This window comes from Amphiura filiformis, chromosome 12 (assembly GCF_039555335.1).
Source record: "Amphiura filiformis chromosome 12, Afil_fr2py, whole genome shotgun sequence".
NCBI lineage: Eukaryota > Metazoa > Echinodermata > Ophiuroidea > Amphilepidida > Amphiuridae > Amphiura > Amphiura filiformis.
This window is the reverse complement of record NC_092639.1, coordinates 58,152,038-58,170,610: the sequence shown is the minus strand read 5'-3', so window position 1 is coordinate 58,170,610 and position 18,573 is coordinate 58,152,038. Positions and strand designations below refer to the sequence as shown.

Sequence of the window (18,573 nt, the reverse complement as noted above, 5' to 3'; positions counted from 1 at the left end):
AACCACTATTGCGCATTTTGTTGAATGATCTTTCTTGCAAACTTGGAATGAAGTGAATTGGCGCATGCGTTATGTAATCGCTCATTTCTTCGCAATCAGTCAACCGATTCCAGTCAAATTTAGCGTATAAGATGCAGAATAAGATGGGCTATACACTGATTTTTTAGATTTTTGGATTTTGATGTCTATTTCTTGACTTACGTCCAAATTAATTTGCCCGGTATTTTTTTTCTGGGACACCCTGTATACCTACAGTTTGCCTCAGATTGCGTTTTCTGTTGTTGATGAATATAAACAACACACGAAAACAATCTTATACTTAAGTAAAGTGCATATCAAGCCGTATTTTATTATTCTGCAGAATAATTTAAATATTTTTTATTATCAAGACATCTTTGCAAAATTTGGTTCCAAGTGACAGTGTGATTCAGTTCATTTCTTGTGTCTTTATGATTAACTCAAAAGTGTTAGAAGATATATTAAATGGTATTAATCATTCTGTTCTGCTCCCGAAATAGAATGGAGTATCTGCTTGTAGTTCTACACGATTACGAGTAAAAACTGTGTTCCGAGCAGGTGTTCGTGATTTAAAAGACGCAGACTGGTTGTATAAAAAGTTGTTAGATCATTTGTCGTGTTCGGTTGCATAACTTAATGCAGTTATGTAGTCTAGGTTGTCAGCAGCTTAACCATGTTCTGACATTGCGCGTTTAAAGTCCTCGTCCACCTTTGAATTAAGAGAAACAAACAAATTATGAACATTAGAAATGTTAATATTTTTATCAAAGAAAGTTCATTAGTTTACCTTTAACGAGACTTCTAAACCACGTGATGCTGATAAGTTTTAAATAGCTATCTTGATATTACGTGCAAATTGCAATGACTTGTTTTTCTAAGAACCCACATGATGGCCGATACATCCGCACGTCAACCCATGTAGTAAGACAATTCGACATCCCAAAATGACACTTTCTTTTGTCTCACGGTGGATATAATTATGTTGACTATTTATTATTGACTATACAGAAAAGTTTGTTATTAATCTTAATAATAATGATAACATAACATAATGTACATACCTCCTCCGCAGACCAAGTATCGCCTCATATCCTTTAAGTTCTTTACTTTCAAATTGCACACTTGGCACTTAAGTCCATTTGGTGATTTGCATGCTGTAAATAATAAGGAATATCAAACAAATTTGTGTTATCCAGGTTATAAATACTCTTGTTGTCGTTTAGTTATAGATTGCAAGATTTTAAAGCATCTTTCACGGGCATTTTCGTTCTGGGACTTCTCTCTATCTCCACTATGTCCCAAAAGTTAGTTTAATATTTTAAAACGTTACATCTATGTACACAATATGAATTGATTTTTACAAAGAGGAATTTTGTACATTTGATTTAGATAACTAACCTGACCAGTGTTGTGTCAATATAATATTAAAAAAAAAAAAAAAAAAAAAAAAAAAAAAACTTTGGATTTATAAAGGAACATTTCATAGAAATGTAAGAAATGCATACATAAAACAAATTAAAGTATAACACATGAAAGCTTTTACTGGTTCCCTCACAGACATACAGACAGACATCATGGATACTTTTATCCCCACTCTCTGTCAATAATAGCCTTGTGTTATAAATTAGGCAATGGTGTCTCCAACGGACAAGGTACAAAACACACCAAGGATCAAAGGATGATACAAATTCACATTCGGCGGTTTTTGCATCCCAAAATAAAAGTGACGTACAATTAGTTAATGATCATTGGGTTATATCTTTTTTATTTACAATACAATGTGATATATCTTTTTATTTATTCTGCTAAAAAAGACAAATCTAAATTATCCTTATGGTCTTCTTGTGATCAATTATTCCGGTATTGGCTGAAGGTTTTTAATAATTGAAATACTGCAGTCGCATATTAATTAAGAAACACTTTAAATTTTAAGACACAAACAACTGTATACAATGATATTTACTCATTTCGATTTGGATTTGGAAGATACCTTCTCTTAAATAACAGTATTGCGAACCACCAGCATACATAACTCGATGCAGAGAGTCTTTCCTATTCAGAGGAAATATTGCAATTACACACCTTATTGCCTTTTAACAATAACCATTGACACTAGCACATATCAGAGAAGATGTAAGAAAGGAGGAGAACAGAATTATATCCTTCAGATAATCCCGTAGGTAATCCTGTTGCACCTATTCATAGTCCTTTATTCTCAAGTGGTGGGTTAACCAACAATTAACAATGAGAGGACATTCCTGAACCGCGTTCAGTTGGGAATGATTTGAAGTGACCGCCAATCATGACCATTTGATATTTAATACCAGCAATGTGAAAAAAAAGAAAGAAATAATGTAGTGCCAAAATAATGTACCCTTTTACGGAAGGAGCAAAGTTTAACAAGTTATAACTCCGCTTCTGCAGTACGAATGTCAGCGGCGAATGTCAGGTTATTATTTCCCAGTCTTTAAAAAATTGCAGGCAGAGGTGGGAATCGATCTCGGTACCTCCCGGTTAAACAGCACTGTGCAAGACCACTAAGCCAACTAAATATCTGTTGTGAGATGTGTGACATTAATCTTTGATATTGCTTAATGGAACAAATCGCGGAATTAAATCAGTAATAAAAGAAGTAGATTCTTATATAGCGGTCAAATTGGATAAAAGGGAAATATTTGTCCCTGCTCTAAAGAAAATATAGGTTAGAAAATTATCAAATAAATTAAAATTAAAAATTGAGATTTTATATTTCTTTCTTTCACGAGGCGGCATTATCACAGACAAACAATGTATAAGCTAAAAACTTGACCCTCATAACTAGATGCTGTCATAGCTCAATGGTAGAGCACCAGACTGCTGATATCAATATCGTTGGTTCGAGTCCTCCTGCCAGCAATGGTTATATTTATGATTTTAATGCTACGCTCAAATTTTTTCGTTTATTTATTTATTTATTTATTTATTTATTTATCTATTTATTTATTTATTTATTTATTTATTTATTTATTTATTTATTTATTTTTTTTATATTATTTCTGTAAATAATTAGATATATTTGAAAGAGGTATTTGAGCAATTCGAAATTTTGATTTTATAATCCTATGGGTCATTTTGAACCCCACCCCCTCCAAATTGCCAAACGCACAACACTTATGAGTTTGCATCATGCATAATGATCAGTACGTCCATGTCATCATCATAAAAAAACCATTCTATGTTTACCAGACGCCGGCAACTAGACTACTATAAAAAATAGTATCACATCTTTCCTGCTCAATCAAAATAATACTTGCAAATAGATCATAGTTTACTAATCTAATTCTGTATTATATAGACCTGTAGTATCTCCTGTAATATAGGTGATCATTGTTTACATGGTTTGTTATGGTTGGGATTAGTGCCCGATCTCTGTAATGTAATGTAAATGAAGCATATTGATATGCAGGAAGAATCGATCAGGGCGCTATCTTTTCCTATGAGATGTAGGGCCTAGTGCGAACTGTCCAAGCTGATTGTTCATTTAGTATCATAATCTATTAGGGAAAGCTAAACAATATTCAAAATATCAATAGATAAGAAGAAAGGGATTTAGAGATTTGTAATTGAGTCATGCATGATTTAACAGAAGGTTCTTTCCAAAACCCAAACGTAATGTAAATACATGTAAATACATGCAAATATATTTAGCAGGTATTAATCAAAATGAAGTTGATATAATAAAAAAAAAGTTCCTTTCACATGCTTACAAGACTGACCCGGGCAAGACTGTTAATGAGGAAATCTGTAAGATGTTGTGATTTGCCATCACTCCTTATACGCCTTTAAAATCAGGACCACAGAGTAATTTTGAAACAATATACAGTATAAATTGCGCTCAAACCGAAAGCCGTGTTCGCAAATCAGAATTTCTCAAACATTTATCGTATCATACTTTAATTTCTAAAGTGGTGTGTCAAATGGTAATAAGGCAAAATAATAATTTCTTCAGTTGCAAGAGTTTGATCAAAAATCACTTGACATAAAGAGAATTCCAGGCTCTTCCCGTAATGGACTTTCCTTCTCGTCTGGTTTCGTATGAAGCGTTGGGAACCAGAACCAGAATCATTAATGCATGCAGTACCTACACGCCAAGTAACGATGATACCGGGTTTTCATGTATCATAAGATGAGGGAGAGTTGCGAAGGCGTTTGGTGGGAAAACGCAACACTAATGCTACTTGCCCGTGTGTTATGTTGCAAATTTGAGTACCGTAAGTAAACTCTCTCTCATCTAAAGCCACTCGTTATCAAAAAAAGCTGCATGATCATACACTTAGCAAAAACATATTCGGGAAAGATACTGGCGGGCAAGTTTTTAAGCCTATATCCCTACTATGAATGCTGTGCTTAAATGCATAAAAGCATATAATATTATATGGTCAGCGATGGCCACTTACCATGCTTACGATTTTATATACCATTTCAAAGAAGATCTGCAAAGCATTAAAATACTCTGTAGATGATGATTGAAATTAAAAGTATAGATTTGAGAACTCTACAGGCAAACCTTGTGTGCCCATTTCTCTCATTATTCGAGGAATATAATGGTAAATGGCAGTACTCACGTCCAACTTTTGGTCCTCTCTTCTCCATCTCGGCAAAATGTTGTGCTTCGAAATAATCTAAGAAATCTTGTACTTCAAGCTCCGTACTTTCTTCTTCTGCTGGCGCAGCAAAAACTGCTGCCATGGCTAGGGAGAAAACTATGAGGCACACAGCGAGCTTCATGTTGGTATCTGTAAATAAAGTGAATAACAATGTGAACAAATGTCTTCGAAAAGACCGTACATTATAATATCGACATCATTTCATTATCATTGTAATACAAATTAAGTCAAAAATTGGTTTCATTTTTCCTTTACTTTCATAATAATACAGTGTAATAAATAGTTTACATGTATAAACTTTTAAACTTTAACAAAGGTTTACTCGAATTTTGGGTTGGGTTTTATTATGTAATTTCAATCATAAAAGTATTTAGACCATGCACTCCAATGTCAAAGTGTTTTGTATTTTCTTTGAAATAGCAAGGAATACACCGTTACGCATTAAATAAGAAATTGTTTTTAAAAATCTGTTAAATCTAACTTAATAACCCAACTATATAGGTTAACCCACTGATGAGTCCAAAACAGAAAACGTTACAAAGAAATCGTTTGACAAATCACTTGCAATAATTGCATATCTACCACTCTCACCTGTGTTTGGTGCTGTACAAGCTGTAACGGTAAAGAAACGATTTCAGAAATGATCATCAAATGAAATGATCCAACACCTCGGTCATCGCAGTATATATATCTTTTTGGAGATTAAATTAACAATATAAAACAGATCAACATTTGATATGATGCGACAATAATGCATTTAACATTCGTTTTAATTATGTTTTTATATGGATATGAAATCACTTTGTCGGAATAAAAGGTTATTCTGATTGATTGCAATAACAGTAGGCATAATGATGTGATTTCATGACTCTGCCAGCCGTAGGCTACAGGGTGCACACCAGTAAATAGCCCCCATTGACAAACAGGGTCTGGGAAAACGTCATTTTCTTCACTCCAGAGCGACTCAGTTCTTCAAAACTCACCCTTTCTGCAAGTCGAAGGTCAGATAAAGACATCCACTGTAGAAATTATATACGGAGTCCAGCATTTTTTCGCACAAAAATGCCGACAAGATCACCCTATAGCCCACACAGCTTACGCCACCTAACGAATAGCTTGGTGTTTCTGAAATGTAACACATTTTGAAAGTTTAGCCCAAATTGTCATAAAAAGTCAGATCCTGCTCATTTTGCACAGACAATCTATATCCCAGGCCTAAATGAGGATTAAATATGAATCAGGGCCTAATAGTTGGGTTTTAAGCATTTTCTAATGTATTTAATTTAACACTGATTTTTCCTCCCAGGGTGTAGGAGACTTGTATTTACTGGTGTGCACTCTTCAACATAAAGAGTCCAAATCTTAAGATATTTGCTCAAAAATATAAAGAGCTATCTTAAGAACCACTGAACCAATACTAGGCTTTTTTGTATTGATTTTTTTTTCAAAAGCTTGTTGTCTGCAGTCGACACCTGCGTGGAGAGAGTTAATACACTGATCTGATAGGAAACGAGTCAAGGAAGCCAATAATCCCATTTATATTTCCATGGGTCTTGTGGAGCTTACATTAAGTCAAAACGAATTGGTTGGGAGTTTTCCCTCTCCGAGAAAAATCATACACATAGGGCGGAAATGATATCTTTAACAAGTCTTGGGATCTCCTTAATAGAATCCATATCATTCTCCAGATTTATTTATATTGAAAATGTGTTATTAAAATAACACAACTCCTCAGATTCCTTTCCGTACGAAGTCATCTCATATAAGTCATTCCACACTGGTTCATAATACTGTCCCTAGATTGCAACCATTTTTTCATTATTAAATAATTGATATTGTTTTTTGTATTTGTTTTTAAATGATTTTCCCGTAGTGATTCCGTCGATAACGACCCATAATAAGAGCTAGGTCAATTTCTACTCACTTTTACGTCTTTCAGGAAATGCATTTCGTAAGACTTGCATCTTGACAATTTTTGGACGGTACAATGTTTGTTATAGACTTTTGGGTAACGAGAAAGATCTAACTGATTCCAGTCTCTAACACCACTAAAGGCACCACTATGACATACGAAAAAGGAAGGGTGGCATATATGAAAAACTAGAATCATTAATCAAGTTAATATAATCTTTACCTGAAAATCGTGCGAAATAGTTTATAAATTGGCATTTAATTGAACTAAATTGAACTAGATCACTTTAATGTGAAATTAATGCTCCTGTTTCTGAGTAAATTTACTAGTGACATCTTGATTGTAAAGTGATGATTAATAAGTGTCGTATGCCTTATTACATTTGGTAGCATTTGAAGGTTATTAGTCTATATAAATCTGGATGTGAACCAATTAAAGAATTGGAGCGTTATTCATGCTTAGCTTGTCTCATAACTATTCCTAAATGTTATGATCTGGTCCATGGATGCCAAAGGCGGCAACCTTTGAAAATGAGATAAAGGCAAAACTTTGGAGTAAAAAACAATAAAATACGTATTAAAATTGAAATCACAGACCTTCATAACTTTATAACCAACCAAGTATGCTAGACCTTTGGTGTTTCCAGTATATGATGTTTGTTTTAAGGCAATAATTTTAATAACTCAATTTTCTAAAATGCCCCCTTTGGCCTCCATAGACAGGATCATATCACAAACACAAACTTCGAGAATTTAGTCCCTCATAAAGTCAGATGATGATGACATGTTATTTGTTTTTGTCAAACTTTGATGGCCCTCAAATTCAAATTATTTTTTTCGTCGGCATCTTTTCACCGACTCATGGATGATGCTTGGGCAATATATTTTCCAGCAAAACACGTCTAACAGTATTTAATACTCATTTTAGCAGATAATCCCAAAAGCTATCGACCGATATCCCTGCTTTCACATATGTACTAGAGAGTTACTAGAGAGACTGATTCTTGGTAGAACCATCCATAGAATTGAGAAACATCTCCCCTTTAATCAGGCTGGCTTCCGGAAGGGCAAATCAATGACATTGAGCATGCCTTCCAGTACAGGCAGCAGTTTGGGCGGTGTTTGTAGTGGCATCGTAGCCTGTACCTCAAGCTCTTCAATCAAGACCATTCCAGGTGTCAAGATTGTTAAGTTTATTATGTTGCTGATTCTAGAGCTTATTCATACTTGAAACGTACAACCAACGGTGAACGCAGCCAAAAGTGGAGGCTCCGAAATGGCATGACACAAGGCTCCGTACTTGTACACATAGTTTTTAACATCTATGTTTCCGACATGCACAAAGAAGAATGCCAGCAGTACTTTTACACCGACGACTCAACACTCAGAGTAGCTCATCATTCGTTTTACGCTATTGAACCATTCCTTGAGAAGGGTCTCAGCATGCTGGCCAGGTACTTCCATCGACAGCACCTCAAGCTCAGCATAGCAAATGCAAATACCGTGTATTCAGTTTTCCATCTTGCGAACAGACGTTACAACCAAGAACTCAACATCTTACTTAACGATCCCAACGCCGAAGTACCTAATCTTGGTGACACGCTTTATCGCAGCCTCACCTTCTCTAACAGTGAGAAGAAACTTGTTGGTACTGGTTTGGGAGCATACTTTACCACCCTATGCATATCAACCCTACACCAGGATGAAGCCACAACCTCCACACTGACAAGGTCGATGCCATAGGACTAATCAGTGGTGCACTCAACATTGACACCCCAAGGGTATTTTTTGCTATCGGAAGGGAGAAAAATGAGAGAAACGAAAAGGAGAGAAGATGAACAAAGAAGTCAGTTGGTACCCCGGGATTCGAACCTTAGACCCCTCGTGTGCCAACCATGGGATCACCAACCGGTAGCCACGGAGGCGTCTGTATGACTTCTCGGCGGCTTTTGTTGGATTTGGCAGTGTCAGGGTTAACATAGGCCTCAATTTATTGAAATTATGCTCATCAATCACAATACAAAATCACAATATAGAGAAAAAGTTTGTAACTGGTACTAAGGTGTACTTCATCTGTAAATGCAATTGATCAAACTGACCTTTATATGACAGTGATTACATTTCCATAAAAAAACCATTATCAAAAACTGATGCAAAACGCATTAATGTCGCATCCTATCAAATATTGATGCATTTTGATTGTTATCCGAAATATATAAATATGGGGATGATCCAGGTGTGTTTACCAGTTCAATTGTGACCATCGCTTACATCACTTCAGTAGTATACCTCAAGCATCAAAACAGGTGAGTTTCAGATGTGCAATTATTATTTGAGTTCTCTTTCTGCATTGATATTGAATTTCTGAGGGCTTGGTAACCAGCCATTCTACAATATTTTGTGTGATCTGAGAATACATCAGATACACCAAATTGCATTCTGAATACGAGGAATGTCTTTCTGATATCAAATAAATTTGATTTTTTTTAAATTCGAGATACAATAAAGAGTTCATGGCAAATTTAAATTTTTTACATTTAACAGTCCTCGAAGTAAACTTTACAAATCTAATGATACAAAGTTTTCCAAAGACCTAAAATCTTTAATGAAATTCCATGTATATGTTCAATACGAAAGGTCAACATTTTCTGTTGATGGTCGGCTTTTCATCCTAGCCCCATTTGGAGATATTTGGTCATTTCAAACTCTTGTTTAATTGTCAATATGACCGACTGTTACTTAAAACTTGGCAACATGGTTAGTATATGATTTTGATTTAAACTTTTGATCCAAACACAAGGAATTAATTCCTACCTCGGAATTTTCAGATGGTACTCCATCTTTCATCAGCGAGTGAGTGACTGGATCAGGTCGTGATCTTTTTGACCTTTGACCTGATAACAGACTCGTAGACTCCTGAGAGTTTGAACCGGCCCCCGTCTTTGTTGAGAGATGGTTGGTTGGCTTTGATGTGAACTGCTTCCTTGACTCCACGTTGGAACCACCTGCTGTCCCTATCGAGTATGTGAACTTTATCCAAGTCCACAAAATGTCCAGGAGACTCGATATGGATGTGGTTTGAGACCTCTGATGCTGTACTGCTGGGCCTCCTATGTTCCTGAAACCGTGTTTTTAAGGAGCGTTCAGTTTCACCAATATAAGATTCTTTGCACTGTCCGGTTACAGTTTTGCCCTGGCATGGGATGTAATATACCGGACCTGTAATGTCTTTCTTTTCTGTCTTGTCCTTTGGTGACACTAGGATTTGTCTTAGTGTGCGAGTTGGTTTGAAGAACACGCTGACACCGTAATTGCTAAATGTCCTTCTAATAGCTTCAGAGGTGCCTTTGATGTAGGGTAGCACTACGTGGCCTTTATTAGGGCGTTTATCGCCCACGTCACACGTTTTGTGAGATTTTGGTTGATTCGCTTTATCCAGTGCCCATTTGGGATATCCACATTTCGCTAGAGCATTGTTGACATGAGATTTCTCGTCCTCGCGATCCTGGTGGTTAGTGACTACAGTATCAGCCCTATGGTACAAAGTTCGGATGACTCCAAGTTTATGATCAATGGGGTGATTCGAGGCGAAATTCAGATATTGATCCGTGTGTGTACTCTTGCGATAGATGGTTACTTTGGTGGATCTGTCTGGTTGAATAACGGTGAGCGTATCTAGAAAGGCAAGCGAGTTATTCTCTTCTCCTTCAGTGGTAAATTGAATGTCCTTATCCAGCGAATTGAGATGGTCAGTGAATTCTTGAGAGTGACACTTCTTAAGTTTACAATGGGTGTCATCTACATAGCGAAACCACCACAGAGGAGGGTGGGGCGCTGTCTCAATAGCTCTCTGTTCAAGATCTTCCATGTAAATGTCACACAGTATCGGAGAAAGTGGAAGGCCCATGGCCGCACCATGTAACTGTTCGTAATACTCTCCATTGTAGACAAAATACTGTTTAAGACAAGCTTCACAGAGTCTAACTATCTGGTCAGGTGACAATTCAGTTCTATCGCCGAGGGCACTATCCTGTTCTAGACGGGAACGTACAATCCGAAGTGCTTTGTCAACCGGGACGGACGTGAACAAGGCACTTACGTCATACGATCTTAGCTCTTCATCCTCCTCTACTCTTTGATCTTTAATAAGTTCGACAAATTGCTGCGAATTGGAAATGTGGTGTTTGGTTTTTCCGACAAGAGGTGATAAAATGTCCGCAACTAATTTGGAACAATTATAGGTGATGGAGCCAATGCAGCTGACTATTGGGCGCAAAGGAGTGTTCGGTTTGTGCACCTTAGGTAGACCATAAAACTTAGGGGAATTTTCAGCAGTTGGGTACAACTTCCGATACTCGACCCTGTTTATGGCACCTTCATTTTCAATGTCCTGCAGTACTGACACAAGATTTTTCTTGTATCTGGAGGTAGGATCCCGTTTTCCTAACTTCTTATATGGTTAGTATATATTTCGATGCTGGACTATTTTCACCACCCACTCCCGCATTGGAGGAAGTATTTAGATTTCATAATGATGGACGGCTTTTCATCCCAGCTATATGCACTTCAAGTACATATCATTAGATTTAAACAATTTATTACGAGGACTGTTAAATTTCAAAAATACCAATTTTAATAAGAAGTACATTCCTCAAAATGCAATTCGATAGTCTGAAGTGCTCTCAGGTCCCACAAAAAATACGTGAAAATTCTCAAACGCTCTGACAATTATACCCGTTGTACTAAATACTTCATGATTGAAATTATTTAATGAAACCAAACTTTGTGTGAGCCTGTGGCAAAGATTGCTCAATACACGTGGACCGTGCTCCATGATTATTTTGAAAGGGAGCAGCGTGGCACACTGGTTAAGGTCTTTGCCTTTGGTGCGAAAGGTCCCGGGATCAATTCCCCGCAGGACAAAAAATTCTCCGCTCTCCCCGTGGTTCATCTGGTAATGGTGGGGCAGATGATCCATGATAAAGACCTCGTTTACAGGCAGTTCCGATCCGGGTAACGCCTGATTGTCGGCTACACTTGCATGTCCTGTAAAAATATCCCGACCAGCTATCTACGGCGATCCCTTTCGTTCATCAGGTCACGTGCGCCTGGCCGAAGTTTCGTGAGCGTTATCTCCTAGATTTCAGCTGTTAATGCCTAGATATGCCCGTCATAAAAAAATGTTTTGACGTATTAAAGTTGTAAGCAATAATTATTTAATAAGCCATTTTGTTCCTATTCCCCATCCGATTTCTTCACAGATACCAACATGAAGCTTGCAGTGTGCCTCATAGTTTTCTCCCTAGCCATGGCAGCAGTTTTGCTGCGCCAGCAGAAGAAAGCACAGAGCTTGAAGTACAGGATTTCTTAGATTATTTCGAAGCACAACATTATGCCGAGGTGGAGAGAGAGGAGCAAAAGTTGGGCGTGAGTACCATATAGCTAATTTTGGGTTTCAACAACCGCCAAGTGCATAAATGTGACAATAAATGTGAAGGTTGTAGTTGAGAAAGGAAATGTTTGTCAAAGATGCTTAAAATGCTTAAATGGTTAAATATATAACTAAACGACAATGTGTATGCCCCTAATAACACAAATTTTCTTCATATTCTCTATTGTTTAATAGCATGCAAGTCACCCAATGGACTTAAGTGCCAAGTATGCAATTTGAAAGTAAAGAACTTAAGGGATATGAGGCGATACTTGGTCTGCGGAGGAGGTATGTACATTATGTTTACATTATTATTCAGATTGATCACAAACTATTCTGTTCAAAATGCTACAAGCGGTCGCCAAAATTGGATGTAGGGTTGAGAGTTCATAAGGGTAATGTCGGGACAATTGGTCACAAAACTGGAGACAATGAGTAGACCGAAGGAACTCATGACAGCCATTATTGTCGTTGATCCCTCATTGTCATTGATCCCTCTTATTAGCACCATTTTTAACGCATGTTTTATCCGTCGAGACTGTCTTGTTTGATTGTATATGATCGATGTAGTCACGGTCCCTGATTTACCATAGATAGTTTACTCCTCTCTTTGCCAATTACCAAGTGTTTCTAGAATGCTGTTAAAATAAGAAATTTTTTAATGCTAATTTATTGCATATTCTAAGGATGCCTGATTACCTTTTTGAAATAGCCGAATGGGGGGTTTTCAAGAAAATATTTTTCGTGTGTAAACACTGAAGCATCCTATGTATAACAGAATTAAAACGAATATTAGCTGTACAGCATATATAACGATTCTTGATACCCATGTGTGCTACAGTTTATGTGGTTGAGGAGGCAGAGAATTTTGTTGTAATTTTATATACTCTAAAATATTGTTTTAAGTTAGTGTAAATGAAGACAGATAAAATGTTGAAAATTCTATGTAAAAATTACATTACACATTGTGGGGTCTAATGTGGATTTTTTTATATAAATGGAAAAAACCAGAACGTTTATACAAGAAAAATGGTTGGCTCCGTATTCGCCGTCGAAGTGATGTAATAATCGGATTAACTACAATAGCAATACGGTAAAACAATATTTGAATCACTCCTTCCTCTCCACATTTCCCTAAAATGAAATTTAAAAACAAGTAAGTGAGTTTGGCAGAGGTAGGGCTTGAACTCACGCCGCGCCGCTATCATGGATGTAGTATTGGTCTAGCGCCTTAGACCGCTCGGCTATCTGACTTGTTGGTAGCAATCTTGAAACTTATTTAAACATATAATCGCAACTTTGCCTACCATGTGACAAGAAAGACAGAAAACGTACCATATTTTGGAATTTTATTTGCTTGACCACATTAATGTGTATTAAAGCCTTAATGTACGATATTTGTGCAGAATATACCTTTATTTTTTTCAAAACCGATTTTTTGGCATATTTGTAATACTTACACATGTTCCAACTTAAATCTATGAGCAAACTGTCAAATTCGCCCTATTTGTAGTAAAACGGGATGATTTTCTGTTGGTTCGACATATTATCATAATTTTTAGATTATGATAATATATCGGAACGACTCGCAAATCGTAGACTCCTACGAAGCCAGTTTGGTTACGCTCCCTCCACATGTGGAGGGAGCGTAACCAAACTGGCTAGTTATTTCGAATGATAGAGGTGAAGTTTATGATGTTGTTTCTTGTAAAAGTTTGGTTACGCTCCCTCCACATGTGGAGGGAGCGTAACCAAACTGGCTGCGTAGGAGACTAACTCCGAGGCCGCACTCGCCGTCCTAATCCAAATAGTGCGAGATATTTCGAATGATAGAGGTGAAGTTTATGATGTTGTTTCTTGTAAAAATTTAAAAAGATCGTACATTAAGGCTTTATTAGCGCTCAATTGTTGATAACTGCGTGTTCTACATAGAGAAACCCGACAATAAATGAGCCTCTATAATTGCAAAATACATTATCGCTTTTGACTCACAAGGCTGCACGTGCTTCTCGTATATACATGCGTGGGTCAGTATTATGAAGCCTACCATTTTCATCGCCTTCATATTTATTCAAACGAAACACCCAAGCTAGAGTCTTTTGTTTTGAATTGTCACCAATAACCCACTTGACCAGACAAAATGGAGAACCGTGCTGCAGTCTGGAGATGTTTAAGCGACAAGACGCTGTTGGTGCAGTAACCAATTAGACGTTCGTGTTGAAGTAAATCTGTGCAAGAAAATCAATCGATATATTTGAAGTTGCCGTGGTAGTTAAAGTAAAATTTCAAACATCATTTCGCAAACTCTATAATGCCCTTCTTGCACTCCCTGTACTTCATGACAGGGGAAGCTTGAACAAACATGGGAATTGGCATTAAGTCTTTACTCTCTCAGTCATCCTACACACTTCTTGTTTGTGGCAACTTTACTCCCGGACTTGACTTCAAGATCCTGGTTAAAACTCCTGAATTGTTCCGCAACCAGGAAACATTATTGAAACCAACGCCTTCCTGTACTTCTATAATCAATACTTATTACTTACACGCACCGGCAAATTGTAACATTTGGTCAGAATTGCACATGATAATATTATGATATTGTCTCGTAAAAATTGATGTGACAGTGGTATACTAACCTAAAGCCATAGTGTACGATTTACGTCCAATTTTAATTTCGCTATTCTTTACTCAAAATGCTGAAATAATATTTGTAAAAAAACTGCCGGGAAGGGCTTCAGTTTCAGTCGGTCCCGATACGAAGTGCGTCATTGCTTCACTCATGATGGATGTTAACTAATTCTAATATCCACTGTTACCATTGAAGGAAAACTTATGAGTTTCTTTTATTAAAATAATGTTTCTAAATGTTCATATTTATTTGTGTCTTTTGATTTAAAGGTGGACGAGGGCTTTAAACGCGCAACATCAGAACCTGGATAACCTACTGACGAGCTAGACTACATAAATGCATTGAGTTATACAACCGAACACGACAAGTGATCTAACAACTTTTTTTACAACCATACAGTGTACGTCTTTTTGAGCTAGTACATCTTAAACCAAAAAAACCAACTCTGCTCAGAATGCAGTATTTACTTGGATAACTACGAGTAGATGATGCGTTCTACATCGGGAGCAGAGCAATTCAAACCATTATATTTCTTCTAACTCTTTTGAAATGAGTTCTTCATAAAGATACAAAGTACGGATTGAACAGATGCTTGTAAATATTTGAATTATTCTACAGAATAATAAAATACGGCTTAATATGCACTTTACTTAAATATAAAATTGTTTTAGTGTGTTGTTTATATTCATCAACTATAGAAAACACAATCTAAGGCAAACGGTGCGCTCATTCAGCTGGCAATGTTGGCAGTGGTTAATAAATTAATTAGTAAACCAGACATACCTTGTTGCAGTAACCAACGTTCCCAGCAAATACAAAAATATTCTTAAAATGTTTATTCAAAACGTTTTAATAACATTTAAATGTCGGGTTATATAAAGATCATGAATACACATTTAACGCGGAAAATTATTAAAAGTGATCCCGACTGGGATATATCGTAAACCTTAGGTCCTGGGTGCGGTTCCCAGGCGGGATCACTTTTTCTGCTTGTCTCCTTTATTATTTGCGACGGCGAACCTGATGAAAAATAATACATATTTAAAACGTTATTACAAAAAGTTTGGGCAAACATTTTTGTAAATTATGTTTTCAACAGTTTAACAGAATGTTTTACACCACCTTTTCAAAATTAATGTTTTATTAGTGTTATTAAAATTTTTATTCCCTTTATATAGCCTGGCATTGCATGTATGATTTTAGTGCACCAAATTACAAAATGTGACGTGTCATGTCAAAAGGAGACACTTTTGGGCAGGATCATAAATGGAGATATAGTCAAAAATCTGCCAGGGGGTAATTTTTTCACAATTTGGGTTTGTTGCGAATTTGTGATGTTATTAATGTTTAAAATATTGTCTGACAGTTTCAGACCGGAATATAACCGGTATCTTGTATTTTTTGAGACATTTTTCAAGGTAATTCCTACTCTCAACATTGTCAATAATATTTCTAAAGACCGATATCTCAATTTCCAAATTTTATAATATCATAACTTACAAACTCAATATTTTCGGTTAGGAATGTCCGATTGCATTGGAGAAAACGGCGTTGTCGAGCAATATATATCTATATTTAAGATATGTAAAAACCTCCAAATTGATAACCTGCTCAAAAGTGTCTCCTTTTGACATGACACGTCAGAAATAATTCCAGAATACCAGAGTGCCACTAAAAAACTGCAGTGCACACAAGTATCGCTGTACAACATGGAGTATTGTAAAGTAAGATTACAAATTCGCAAGTATCGAGATCCCTGTGGATGCTGTAGTTCTTGAATGGCTTCTGGCCAGTTTCATCTTTCATCACCACTGGCTATTTAACTCTAACGCTGTAATTTGAATTTGGCTATCGAAAAGGACAGAATGAATTTCATTATCATTGAGCTATATTACTTTTTTTTTGAGAAGAGCAGGTAGGACAACTACTTGATTATATACATACTCTGAAAATGTCATTGAAATAACATCGGTCATTTTTAAGTGGCATTTTTGTTACTAAAACTAGAGGTTATAGCGCTCTCAACGGGTACAATAGCCATAAAACTAAATGTAAAAAACAGTTATAGAAAAACGGCCCTAAAATAAAAACTGTCGGTTCTTTTTTGCCCAAATTTTTGCATAGGCTATAGATTCAATATCTAGAATGTAATGCAATGGTGTGGTTGCTACACCGTCCAAGGTGATTGCCCCAGCCGCATCTGGTTCGGGTCAAGTTGAGAGGAAGCAGTGGTTTTAAGGGTCCCATTACTTAAAAGGGCACTTCGTGATCCACAGCCTCATCCCCACTTTTCTCAAAAAAAGTTGAGATTTTTACATGACTGGAAACCTCTGGCTACATAATGTTTATGTACAAAATATTTCTTGCAAATTAATCCGTTTAGCAAAGATATCGTGAAATTTGAATTTCGTTCTGGTGCACCAGAACGAAATTACAACGCATTGTCTATGGAGCAGCGTAATACACATAATCACGCATAACTGGCGAACGCAAAATCGGAATCAACTGAAATTTTGGGAATAGGTTTTTTTCGTGGATATCTAATGAAAATGACATAAATAGAGGATGCTAGGATCACGAAATACTCCTTTAAGGTGGTATTACACCCCTTGGTAAATTTTGTGACTAATTGTACATTTTTCTCAAAAAATAACTACACACTGGTAACAAAAGCTATGTATATATAGGGGCAAGGAATCCAATTACTTCACTGAAATTTCAGTGATTCACGACAGGTGGTTCATTAAGTGTTAAAAAATGAGGTACCTCTAGCGGTACCTCTTTTCTTATCATAAATAACGTACCGCTTGTCTTGAGTCACTGACATTCCAGTGTCGTAACTTGATTCATTGCCCCTATAATATACATAACATTTTTTACCAGTGTGTTATTATTTTTTGAGAAAAATGCAAAAATAGTCACAAATTTATTAGGGGAGGTAGTACCACCTAAGGTTTGGTAGAATTCCTATTAATTACTCCGTTATCCAGAGACGGAATCTGGGCTCTGAGACAGACCCAGAGACTTGCAAGACTAGCTTTGAAATATGTGGAGGGGGAAGGGAAGTTTAATATACAACATGCTTTATTCGTATTATATTTCTCAAAGTAACAGCCAATGGCAATAAGGTATGTTTAATAACAACTTGCATAATCTGCAATAAAACACACTGAAACATGTCGATATTCGGTAGATTAATTTTAATTAAAATCTTTATTTTGATTAAAAGAAACACAGATTCAGATACAGATGTTTAATTGACATTTCTGTGCATTTGACACTAACAATGACAGCATCATTTGTACGTTTGTGAAGGTTGCATTCATTCAGGTGTGATAAATATTAAATTGATATCATTAAACAAAGTTTTTAAAACTTTTACTTTGAGAGACTACGGTATCGTACCTTCAGGCCGTCTGGCAATACCACCTTGTCACAGGGCGATGACCAATTGCTACCAGATCAACAGACGACCTAAAGATCCACCTAAGATAAGGTGCGATATCGTAGCATCTCAAGATCAAAGTGAACCCACTTGATTTGTTTTATGATTCCAATTTAATATTTAGCATCTTTGGTAGCTGAAATTAAAATTAATATATAATTAAAATACATGTCGGCATTTATATAGTGCGTTTACAATTTATCCAAAGAACTTTACATTTATTCCGCTGCCACTAGACTATATCAAATCAATGCAGCAATTAATAAGTGCTGATGCACTCAGAAGTATATGATGGATAATTACCTCGTGCAGAATAATTCGTCAAGATAATCGCAATTGTCATGGAGTTATTGCATTGAGGTCTCTAGCCTAACCTTTCGACCAAAATTCGAAAATCCACGGCGCATGCGATTATCTTGCTGGACTCGTCAGTTCATTAACATATCAATCAATAAATTTTATTTTATCCATTTTTTATATACAATATAGAATG

The 18,573-nt window shown here is 36.3% G+C and overlaps 1 long non-coding RNA gene across 1 annotated transcript; it reads left to right on the top strand.

The window, feature by feature from the left end:
• The first annotated feature begins 8,742 nt into the window (after window positions 1-8,742).
• LOC140166486 (uncharacterized) lies at window positions 8,743-17,871 on the top strand. The gene is made up of 5 exons (XR_011860872.1): window positions 8,743-8,881; window positions 11,837-12,002; window positions 12,202-12,294; window positions 14,905-15,856; window positions 16,292-17,871. It is a non-coding gene; the product is annotated as an uncharacterized lncRNA (long non-coding RNA).
• Window positions 17,872-18,573: the final 702 nt, after the last annotated feature.